The sequence below is a fragment of the Carlito syrichta genome, unplaced genomic scaffold (genome assembly GCF_000164805.1).
Source record: "Carlito syrichta isolate Samal-C Ts95f unplaced genomic scaffold, Tarsius_syrichta-2.0.1 Scaffold316039, whole genome shotgun sequence".
Classification (NCBI taxonomy): domain Eukaryota; kingdom Metazoa; phylum Chordata; class Mammalia; order Primates; family Tarsiidae; genus Carlito; species Carlito syrichta.
In genome coordinates this window covers 198347-211005 of record NW_007260135.1, presented here as the reverse complement: position 1 = coordinate 211005, position 12659 = coordinate 198347, and the positions used below count along the sequence as shown (strand labels likewise).

The 12659-nt window shown below is 39.8% G+C and overlaps 1 protein-coding gene across 1 annotated transcript in view; it reads right to left on the bottom strand.

The window, feature by feature from the left end:
- PKP2 (plakophilin 2) overlaps positions 1–12659 on the bottom strand; it is a 71325-nt gene that overhangs the window by 30609 nt on the left and 28057 nt on the right. The gene's annotated exons all lie outside the window — the stretch shown is intronic.

Below are 12659 nucleotides of genomic sequence, written 5' to 3'. Positions count from 1 at the left end.
GGCAATGGAGACTAAGGTATAAAAACAAAAAATATATAGTTATGGTACAAAACCATGTAGGCTGAAATTAATCAGGAAAGTAAATGAAAGCCAGAAATACTTAAATACTTATTGTTGTTTCTCTTTAAAAGCCTTACCACAAAGCTGACCTCATTAGGATAATAAATTCGGCTTACCAACAGAGGCTTGAAATGGCTCTGTTGTAACTAAGACTTCAACATTGTAAGAGCCACATTTTTTTCTCCCTTAGATACACAGGGAGAATATCCCCCCTACCTCCTTCTTCACCACCTGTAACTTTCACTTGACATTTTGCCTTGCAATAATATCAGGAAGGGCCTTCAGAAAGCCTTTTGCTATGCCTGTCAACAGTAGGCTGATCAACCTCACCAATTAATGTTTAGTGACAGAGTTTATGTCCTCCAGCAGTTTATGCTGGCTACCTCTTTTATTTCTTATTTTACAGTTGGCAGTGAAGGAGAGACAAGTGCATTTTATCCATCTGCAACTTACATGATTTAAGTACTAGTCTAGGACTAGAACCGCATATACTAATTTAATTTTCCCCTTCCTCTTGAATACCTTACTTAAAGAGAGAGACCACATAAGCCAATCCAGAAGAAACTGAGATAATAGTACACTATATTTACAGAGTATCTGTGACATGGAGACTGAAGCTGGGTACTGAAAAAAAATAGAAAGTGGCATATATATTTAGAATTTTTCTTACAGATGTGGTGCTCAAATACTTCTGATTCGGCAAAAGAAGGTGTAAAGTTGGCTCACCATCCTTCATACCTCAATGTGTTACCCTAATTCACTATCCACCCAGGAAAGGAGAAAGGGAGAGGGACAGAAAGAGAAAAGATGAGTCTTTCCTTTCTACTTTATCCTCCTCATTGCCCAGTTAATACTTTCTACTTCTTAAATTTACTATGCTATCTATACAAAGGAAAGAAAAAGCATTGATACACATAGCAGGCTACTTTACGAAAAAAGAACAACACGGCGAACTTGGCAGAACTATATAGGGATTATCATCTTCCCCGATACGAATGACCGAAATAACAGTCTGCACGGTTAAGGCTTGGTAATTATTTAACCATACTTATATTTAGCCCAATCAATTAGAACACGTCAGGTCTAATGCAGTCTTCTGGACTCAGTTTGCTTTGGCTGTGAACAAGTAGTTAATTTTTGAAATGGCAACCAAATTTCCACTGGAACATACACACAGCTTTCATTGGGTTTGGTGGCTTGTAAGGACTAGATTTCCAGCTTACAGGGAAGTCTTTTCCTGATCAAACTAGCATTTGGGGTTAGTGAATGAACAGAGTCATCAGTCACAGGTTTTGCAACACAAAACTTCTTAAGAGGCCTTGGAAAGGGGACAGATAGAATAAAACTCAAAAGGTAGTTGAAAACAACCTAAAGTCAAGTCTGACATTAAGTTCTGGTTACTACAAAAGCTACAAAAGAAAGTTAAAAAGAAAAGAGAGAAACAAACAAAAATAGCTTGCTGAGTTCTAAATAAGCAAATTAACAGTCTCTGCATGCCAGAAGCTTAAAAATGTGAAGCATAATGACGCTTCTTTTTAAAAAGGACCACACAGGGCACTCAAAGAAAAAAAACACCTTACAGTAAAAACCAGAGAGGATTAACTTAAACAAAGGGAGTGGAATTTTCCGCCAACAGTCAATATCCTTTATAGCTTGTCATGCTACATTATTTCTAGAGAAGTATATGATTTGGGAAGTTTTAGTATAATTTTTGAATTTTTAATGTATGATATTGTATAGGTGATATCATGCTTGTCAAATTTCTGGATGGCATGAAACTGGGAAAGAACTAAAATGCTCAACAGAAATTCGGGATTATATATATTTATACACATACCCTGACACACACTCACACAAAATCAGTAAGTGACCAACTATAATTTAGTAAAATATGTATAACAATATGAGACAGAGAGTTAATACACTTAGTATATAGAGAGTTCTTATAATTCATTAAAAAATGAAACACTAGCTGGGCTCGGTGGCTCAGCCTGTAATCCCGTGCTTTGGGAAGCTGAGGTGAGTGGATTGCTTGAGCCCGCGGGTCTGAGACCCGTCTGGGCAACTTGGCAAGACCTCATCTCTACAATAAAAATCAAAAAATTAGTTCCAGCTACTTGGAAGGATGAAGTGGAAGGATCGCTGGAGCCCAGCAGGTCGAGGCTGCAGTGGCCGACAGTGGCCACTGCACTCCAGTTTGGGTGAGAGAGTGAGACTCCAAATCAAAAAAAAAACCCCAAAAACAAAAAAACACCAATAGAAAAATTGGGAAAGTACTTAATACAAAACCAAAAGATATTTGCATAGGAATGCATGTTCTCTATAACTAAAGAACTGCAAATTTAAACATCTAGGTATCATTTTCTGTGACTATAACAGACAAAACCAGAAGCAATGAGTGAAAATTCCAAAGAAGGAAATTTTGGCTCACTGAAATTATAAACTTCCATGAGCTTTTTGAAGAAAACAGAAAGACCTACTTATAATATCCAGCTCTTTCACTGCAGTGAATAAAAATTAGCTCATCCCTTACCAAAATGTTGACAAAGGGCTTTATCCAGTAATTAGAATGTTAGACTAAATGAACAGTTTCCAAATGAGCCCAGTGGCAAATAGTCTTGGGTCATACCCCAAATTTACTGAGCAAGAATCTCAGGGTGGATTCCAGGAATTTATTTATATATACACATATATTTTTTAAATATAAAATTTTTTTATTTCAAAGATATAGGGTATAATTCAGGGTTAGGTACATAAGTGGTCATCGTACAGGTAAAGTTTGGGCCTTCCTTTGGTCCCTACTTCACCTGGAATTAATATTTTAAAAAGAATGATTCCAATTTCTGGCATTAGGAAATGGACTACATGACTCCAAGTAGATATCCCTTTCAATGATCAGATTCTAGATTACCTAACAGAATATTTAGGGTATAGGTTTTCATTTGTCTTACTTTTAACTTCTGGTCAATTTATTCATAGTGCCTAAATGTCAATTATTATAGTTCTTATTTACAGTTGGTCTGTCTGTAATTTTCTACACAAGGCTCTCATCCTAGCCAAAAAGAAAGGGAACTAGATACTGCTAAGAAATATAATTTGATCTCACTCATAAGTGGACTGTGAACAATTATCATAATACTATAAAAAAGGGATTGGCAGTAGTGGGAAACTGCCAGGGGAGGGAGGGGTATACCTCATCAACAAGGGTACCTGCATAATCAACGTTTGCATACCTAACCTTGAATTATACCCCACATCTTTAAAATAAAAAATAAAATAAAATAAATGTAATTTGAGTAACTATTAATTATAAGAGATATAATAATAACTATTTAGAAATGTATTGCCAACTGAGATGTTTGCAAAAATAGTCAGTAAAGGGATTTTAGATATTAAAACCCATGTTTAAAAATGTTGCCCTACAGAACAGGAAATATAGTTATTTAAATCTGCTATTACACTTAGGTGGCAAATTTTGTGATTAAATAAATCCCTATTTTCAGTGAAAAAGAATGAAGACGAGGAGATGATGACAATACCTACGACAAGGACAATGAGAAAGAGAACGAATTCTTTTTAAACTTGTTTTTTAAAGTGGTCTCAGAGCAGGAAGAATATTTGTCTTTTGAGAATTTCCCTTGCACAGATATACTCCTCCTTTCACCTAAATTTTGCGGATTTTACCTGGACTATCAGATTATTGCTAAGGCCATTTATTTCAAGAGATATATAAAGCCAACGTACCTTGTTATACAGTATGAATACACAATAAAAAAAACACAATTAAAGAAGGTGCATAATAAATATTTTATAGTAAAACATGTAAAATACTTTATTAAAATACAATAATCCAATTAAGTATTTCTATCAAATCTGCAGAGATCAATACGCATTTTTTTTTTTTTTGAGTAGGAGTCTCACTCTGTCGCCCAGACTGGAGTGCAGTGGCCGCTCCCGGCCACTGCAGCCTCGACCTGCTGGGGCTCCGGAGATCCTTCCCCCTCAGCCTTCAATACGCATTTTCAACAAATTTTCCTGATAAGTATCCCAACTCTTCCTTCTGCAACATGCATAGGAAAGACAAGAGCCCCTGTTTCATTTGTATCACAACCTGTTTTAATCCAAGGCACAGCTCTGCTTACCCTAGCAAATGTTCACTATTCAGTGACCTTGAAGATGAACTTCTGACACTAGGAAGTGCTGTTCTCATTTCAGTTAAAAGGATACCACCACACTCACTTGGTAACAATCTCATGGAGTGAACATCCTTGACCCTGAAGTTATTTCATTGAGTGAGGGAAGAGCTTCCTTCCTTGGCTGGTACTAAAAATGCCAGGAAGATCAATAAGTTTACATTTTCCCAACAAAGTTCTGATGCTGAACTTATTCACATAGAAACAGAAGGATCATTTTCTATATTTTGGTCAGAAAAATCAAGGTCTTATCTCTTTTTTTTTTTTTTTGAGTTGGAGTCTGTCACCCAGGTTGGAGGGCAGTGGCACGCTCTTGGTCACCGCAGGCTCAGATGATCCTTCTGCCTCAGTCTTCCAAGTACCTGGGACCAGAGGCATGCACTACCATACCCAGCTAATTTTTTGACTTATTTTAGAGATGAGGTGTTGCCAAGTTGCCCAGGCTGGTCTCAAACCTGTGGGCTCAGGCAATCCTCTCATCTTGGCCTTCCAAAGTGCTGGGATTATAGGCGTGAGCCACTGTGCCCAGCCTAAATTCTTCTCTTAAAACACACCTGACTCTCTTATTTGTTTGTAATCTAGATATATGCCCAGACCACAAGACTGTTTTTTTAAATTCGACCAGACATCCACAGTTGTTGAAAAAACTTATATGAGCACTGTAGTTGGTACCACAATTAAATATACAGGCATGACATAAGTGGTAACCTAATATTAAAGGATGTAAAGGTGGCTCAGAGAAGCTTCTTCCTTCAAAACTGTGCTGTAAGGCAGGTAGGAGGACTAGGAGTAAAGCAGGGAAGGATGGCATTTGAAATGCTTCCGGGAAGTAAGATAAATCAGCTGTTGATGGATGAGAGGGTTCACCAGGTAGTCTAGGCATGGAAAAGGATTCCACTCCATGACAGCAGAGACAAACACATCATGATAGAAAACAGACATGGAGAAAACATGATCCTTTAGGATTTCAAAACCTGGGCTGGGCTGGGAGAAATGAGGAGACACGGCTGTCAACGGTCATTAACCTCATGTCATAAAATATCTGGGTGGGATGTTACAGAGTACAAACTTTATCTCATAGGTAATAGAGAGCACAGTGGGACAGTATTTGTGAAATCACTAGAAGCAGAGTGGAGGATAGATTGGCAATGTACAATATGAACCACAGAGGCCAGGTAAGAAACTACTACTGCAGGAGTAGAGCACAGAGATAAAGACAGCTTGAATCAAAGAAGAGGCAAAGGAAGGATCAAAAAGAAGTGAAGCAGAGATCTTTGATAAGAGTCTCAATGATGAGCCCTTCCCTAAAGACATAGACAAATGAGTTACCATGTGCCCCAAAAGGAGTTGGTGGGATGACATAGCAAAACACCCAGATAAAACTGGGTTCAACTGGTTGTGGTGGCAACTGCCTGTAGTCCCAGCTACACGAGAGGCTGAGGCAGGAGGACTGCTTGACCTCAGAGGTTCTGGGTTGCAGTGCGCTATGCTAATTGGGTGTCTGCACTAAGATTAGCATGATATGGTGACCTCCTGGGAGCAGGGGACCACCAGCTTGCCTAAGGAGGGATGAATCGGCCCAGGTTGAAAACAGAGCAGGTTAAAACTCCTGTGCTTCTCAATAGTGGGACTGCACCTGAGAATAGCCTTTGCACTCCAGCACAAGGGACATAGCCAGACCCTGTCTCTTAAACTTAATCCCTCTGAGTCTCACACTGATCATGTGTAAATCATCAATTATGCTCCTATCCCTTTCTCCAGAGCTGTCAGGAGAAACAGATGAAAAACAGAAAGGCCGAACTTAGTACTTAGTAACTAACACATAACAGGGATTCAATGACCACTCCAATTTAACATAGAACTGGAAGATCTAGCAAGAGCAATCATGCAAGAGAAAGAAAAGGTATCCGAACAGGAAAAGAGGAAGTTAAATTATCTTTCTTTGTAGATGTCATGAATCTACAGCAAAAAAAGCTAAAGATTCTGCCAAAAGACTCTTAGCACTGATAAGTGACTTCAATAAAGTCTCAGGATACAAAATCAATGCTCAAATATCAGTAGTGTTTCCAATATACCAACTATGGTCAAGCTGAGAACCAAATCAAGAACAAATCCTATTTACAATAGTCATGCATACAAAAAAAAAAACTACTTCAGAATACATCTAACCAAAGAGGTAACTATAAAACAATGCTGAAAGTAATCAAAGACACAAATAGAAAAACATTTCACGCTCATGAATAAGAATCAATACTGTTAAAATGTCCATACTGCCTAAAGCAATCTACAGATTCAACTCAATCCCTATCAAACTATCAGCATCATTTTTCACAGATATAGAAAAAATAATACTTAAATTCATATGGAAGAAAAAAAGCTAGAATAGCCAAAGCAAATCTAAGCAAAAGGAACACAGCTGGAGACATCATATTGCCAAACTTCAAACTTTACTAAAAGACTACAGTGACCAAACCAGCATGGTACTGGTACAAAAATAGACCAATGGAACAGAATAGAGAACTCAGAAATAGAACCACTGACCTATAATCAACCGATCTTTGACAAAGTCAACAAAAATAAATAGTGGGGAAAGGGCGTCCTATTTAATAAATGGTGCAGAGGAAACTGGTGAATCATATTCAGAAGAATGAAGCAGGACCCCTTCCTCTCACCATTGATAAAAGGTAACTCAGTATGAATTAATGATTGAAATGTAAGACCTCAAGCTATAAAAATCCTAGAAGAAAACCTAGGAAACACTCTTCTAGACACTGGTCTAGGCAATGAATTCATGACCAAGTCCTCAAAAGTAAATGCAACAAAAACCAAATAGACAAGTGGGACCAAATCAAACTAGAGGGCTTCTGCACAGCAAAACAAACAAACAAAAAAACCCTTCAACACAGTAAATAGACAACCTACAGAATGGGAGAAAAATATTTACAAACTATGTATCCAACAAATGTCCTAACATTGAGAATCTATAAGAAACTTAAATGAATTGGCAGGAAAAAAATAAATAACCCCATTAAAAGGCAGGCAAAGGACATGAAAAGACATTTTTCAAAAGAAGACTTACAAGTGACCAATAAATATATGTAAGTGCTCAACATTATAAATCATTAGAGAAATGCAAATCAAAACCAAAATGAGATGACATCTCACACCAACAAGAATGGCTATTATTTAAAGTAAAAAAACAGCAGTTTGTGAGGTTGTGGAGGAAAGGGAATGCTCATATACTTTTGGTGGGAATGTAAGCTAGGTCAGCCCCTGTGGAAAGCAGTTTGGAGATTTCTAAAATAACTAAAAAAAAGATTTAACATTCAATCCAGCAATTCCATTACTAGGTATATACCCAAAGGAACATAAATTGTTCTACCAAAAAGATACTTCCACTTGTATGTTTATTGCAGTACTACTCACAATAGCAAAAACATGGAACCAACCTAGGTGCCTATCAATGGTGGACTGGATAAAGAAAATGTGGTACGTATACACCCTGGAATACTACACAGACATGAAGAAGAATGACATCATGTTCTTTGCAGTAACATGGATGCAGCTGGAGGCCATCATTCTAAGCAAACCAACACAGAAACAAAACCAAATACCACATCTTCTCACTTTTAAGTGGGAGCTAAACATTAGGTACACAGGGGAATAAGGATGGGACAATAGATGGTGGGGAATCTCTAAAGGGAGGTAGGGAAAGAGAAAAAGAGTTGAGAAGACTACCCATTGGGTATCATGTTCACCACCTGGGTAATGGCCTCAATAGAGGCCAAATCTCACCATTATGCAAATACCCATGTACCAATCCCACAAATGTACCTCTTGAAACCAAGTTTAAGAAAAAAATAAGTAAGGGCTCAGCCGGGTATGGTGGCTCATACCTGTAATCTCAGCTTTTTGGAAGACCAAGGTGGGGTGGATTGCTTGAGTCTAGGAGTTCGAGACTAGCTTAAGTGACACAGTGATAACTCATCTTCACAAAAATAAAAAAATTAGCTGGGTGTGGTGGTGCATGCCTGTAGTTCGAGCTACTCAGGAAGTTGAGGACGAAGAATTACCTAAGCCCAGGAGGTCAGGATTGTGGTGTGACCTGATCATGCCACTGCACTCTAGCCTGAGCAACAGAATGAGATCTTGACTCAAAAATAAAATTAAAGACAAAAATAGGGACTCAATAAAAAGTCTAAGAAATAGACCAGTAAAAAAAGACTCTAGCCGGGCGTGGTAGCACACGCCTGTAGTTCCAGCTACTTGGAAGGCTGAGGCAGAAGGATCCCTGGAGCCCAGTAGGTCGAGGTTGCAGTGGTTGGGAGTGGCCACTGCACTCCAGTCTGGATGACAGAGTGACACTTCAACTCAAAAAAAAAAAAGAAAGAAAAAGAAAAGACTCATATATGTGCTTACTTGCTTTGTGTTTCTAAACAAAGATATAAACATGCCTGTATCAGGCCAACAATTTATTTCTGAGGTCCACAAAGCACTTATTTAACTCTTCTATTAGTAGAGCAAAAAGAGTAATTTTAGAAGGATTTTATATAATACTCAAGTGTCAGATCAATTCAATTAGCATACAGTGAACACTCGCCAGTAGGAATGCTCAGCTTGTAACAGAAATCCTAGATATTGCACAATCAACTTGTATTTATCAGCTCTACAGATCATTTAATGATGCCTGGATTGTTTCAGTGGCATTAACATCACAGAATGTTCTCTGACTTTAGTCTCCTACTGCCTACGTGAGAGAAGAGGAAGCATGGTTCCATAGATCATTCCCTTCACACACATACTCCCCCGCCCCCACACACCCTCCCAAGGTTTCTAGCTAACATGCACATGAACCCCAATGACTCTATTTTCCAAGTTTCCTCTAAATGACCAGCAGCATCCTGCCTCTTGGCCTTGCAGCGATGCTCACTTTGCCAGGGATAATTTTTTTTTTTTTTGAGTTGGAGTCTCACTCTGTCGCCCAGACTGGAGTGCAGTGGCCACTCCCGGCCACCGCAGCCTCGACCTGCTGGGCTCCAGCGATCCTTCTGCCTCAGCCTTCCAAGTAGCCGGAATTACAGGCATGCACTAGCACGCCCGACTGATTTTTTTTTTTTTTATTGTAGAGATGAGGTCTTGCTGCCCAGGCAGGTCTCGAACCCGTGGGCTCAGGCAATCCACTCACCTCAGCCTCCCAAAGGCGCGGGATTACAGGCTGAGCCACCGAGCCCAGTGCCAGGGATAATTTACATTCAGCTTCAAAACACCAGTCAAAAGCCCATCCCGCTTTTAAGGTCCACAATGAAATATACCACTTTCATGAAGTCTTTTCTGACTGTAAAACAGGAAAATCTGTTAGAGTCTCTCTTAAAGTTCTTTACACTTTGTAATGAAGAAAATACTAGATCTATGTGTGAGGTTTGGTCTTTTATTTTTTATTTTTTTGACTTGGAGTCTCACTCTGTCACCCAGGCTGGAGGGCAGTGGTCTGCTCACGGCCACCACTCCCTCAACCTGCTGGGTTTAGGTGATCCTTCCGCCTCAACCTTCAAGTAGCTGGAGCTACACGCATGGCCACCATGCCAGGCTAATTTTTTTGATTTATTGGAGAGATGAGGTCTCGCCAAGTTGCCCAGGCTGGTCTTAAACCTGTGGGTTCAGGCCATCCTCTCACCTTGGTCTCCCAAAGTGCTGGTATTGTAGGTGTGAGCCACCACGCCCAGCCTTGGTCTTTTATTTTTATGCCAACTATCACACAATCTTTCAGTTTTATTAGGTGGAAAACCAAATACAACACCAGGTATATGGTATGTCCCTGTAGTCTCAGTTATTTGGGAGGCCGAGGCAGGAGGATTGCTTGAGCCCAGGAATTTGAGACTAGCCTAGACAACACAGTGAGACCCTGTCTTAAACAAAAACAAAATTTACACCGTTTCCAGGTATGATTTTCAGTGCCCGACCCCTAAGAGCTGCTCTTTAAATATTAGCTGAGTAAGTACAATCACTCTTAAATTTTGCAGGCATTTTAGTGTAAGTCATGGATATAAAAGGAAATCTCTAATGGGACATGACAGCCAACTGGCAGGAGGGTAGTGTGATATAACCATTTATATAGTTTTATTAAATGGAAATATATCAAACTAAAAAATGTGATACTTTAAGTAAGATATAAATGGGTAGAGATGACATAATGACAACATTTTTATAGAAAAATGAAACCTATTATATAACAAAGTGAAGAGGGCGGAAGTACAAAGTATCCAATTCAATTCAAAATAATACGTATGCAGTACTTCCTTTCAAATCATTCACCAGAGCACTGTCAACTATTATCACTATTAAAAAAAACTTTCAGCCTGGCTCGGTGGCTCAGCCTATAATCCCGCGCCTTTGGGAGGCTGAGGTGAGTGGATTGCCTGAGCCCGCAGGTTCGAGACCCGCCTGGGCAGTGAGACCTCATCTCTACAATAAATCAAAAAACCAGCTGGGCATGGTGGTGCACACCTGTAGTTCCAGCTACTTGGAAGGCTGAGGCGGAAGGATCGCCGGAGCCCAGCAGGTTGAGGCTGCAGTGGCCGGGAGTGGCCACTGCACTCCAGTCTGGGTGACAGAGTGAGACTCCAACTCAAACAAACAAACAAAAAAAACCAAAAAACTTTCATATGATATAAGGTGCTAACTTCTTTGATAACATTAGTTTCCTCATCTGTAAAACTGAGATTTAATACTCAATAACACCTAGAAACCTAAGGTTTTTATCATAACTAAATTTTAAAATGTATATGTATCACTTGAGACATTGAAGATGCTTTAAAAAAGCTTATGTGCCAAGTATGGTGGCTCACGCCTGTAACCCCAGCACTTTGGGAGGTCGAGGTAAGCAGACTGCCTGAGCCCAGGGGTTCAAGACTAACCCGGGCAACTTGGTGAGACGTCATCTCCACAATAAATAAAAAAATTAGCTGGGCATGGTGGCACGTGCCTGTAGTTCCAGCTACTTGGAAGGCTGAGGCAGAAGGATCACCTGAGCCCAGCAGTTTGAGGTTGTAGTGGCCATGAGTGTGCCACTGCACTCTGCCTTGGGTAACAGAGTGAGACTCCAACTAAAAAAAAAAAAGATTTACTGATGATGGTGCTTACAAGGCCTCCTGCACTCTGTTATGTGTGCAGGGAAGCAAGAGAGAACTGATGTTGATAGCAGGATGGTGGTTTACACTGGAACATCAATAAATCATCTTCTCCTCAACCATACGCACTGCTTATTTAAATGTAACTAGTCCCTCTCTTCATGCTTCAAGGACATACTATAAACACTATTGCCATAATTCTACCTGATTGATTCATCTTTCCAATTCGCTAGGAAGGAAGGAGCTATTTATTTGTTCAAATCAGTATTTGAGCAGAAATATGAAGCAGAAAACTAAAAACCATATCTAGTTACTCTTCTCTTTTATTTGGGGCTGAGGTAAGCCAGGGAGATAGTGTTAAGAGGGGTCCAGGTGATGGAAAGATTGGGAAAAAGTTTCTATATTTTGACTCATTTGGTCAAATTAATCATCGACACAGGGAAATTATCTGACTCTCTGTCTCACTTTCTTTGTATAAATCCAGGAAGCTGGTTGTTGAGTAAACAATAAAAACAGTTGGGTGTGGTTCTTGTCTGTTTTCTTCAGAATGCTTTGGATACCTGGGATACCACTGAAACCTACATATTCTTAAACCACAAAGTGGGCTGTTAGTGAACTTATGCAGAATTTTCATTGTAGTGAGTCTTGTCAACAAAATGTTTTAAAGACATTTAGTCAAAGGTGCATGAAGCTTTGTATTAAAAATATTAAGTAGTCAGGCACAGTGGCTCAGGCCTGTAATCCCAGCACTTTGGGAGGTGGAGACAAGAGGATTCCCTAAGCCCAAGGGTTTAAGACCAGCCTGGGCAACTTGGCAATACCTCATCTCTACAAAAAAAATTAGCCAGGCATGGTGGTGCATGCCTGTAGTCCTGGCTACTTGGAAGGCTGAAGTGAAAGGATCGCCTGAACCCAGCAGGTTGAGGCTGTGGTGGCTGTGATCGTGCACTGTAGCCTGGGCGACAGAGTGAGACTAACTCAAAAAAGAAAAAGCTTCAGAACATTTTCCCTTCAGAAAAAAGGAATTTAAACATGGCCCAAATCTGGGGTCTCAGTCAGCAGGTAATAGTGTTCTTTAAAACCATCTCTAGGATAACAATGAGCCCATCAATCATTTGTTCCAGGAAACTTAAGAAAAACAAATGACATAACACATTTGGCTGGGGTGCACTGTGTTATGCTTTTAAATGTTCCATAAGCTGGGCTCGGTGGCTCAGCCTGTAATCCCGCGCCTTTGGGAGGCTGAGGTGAGTGGATTGCCTGAGCCCACGGGTTCGAG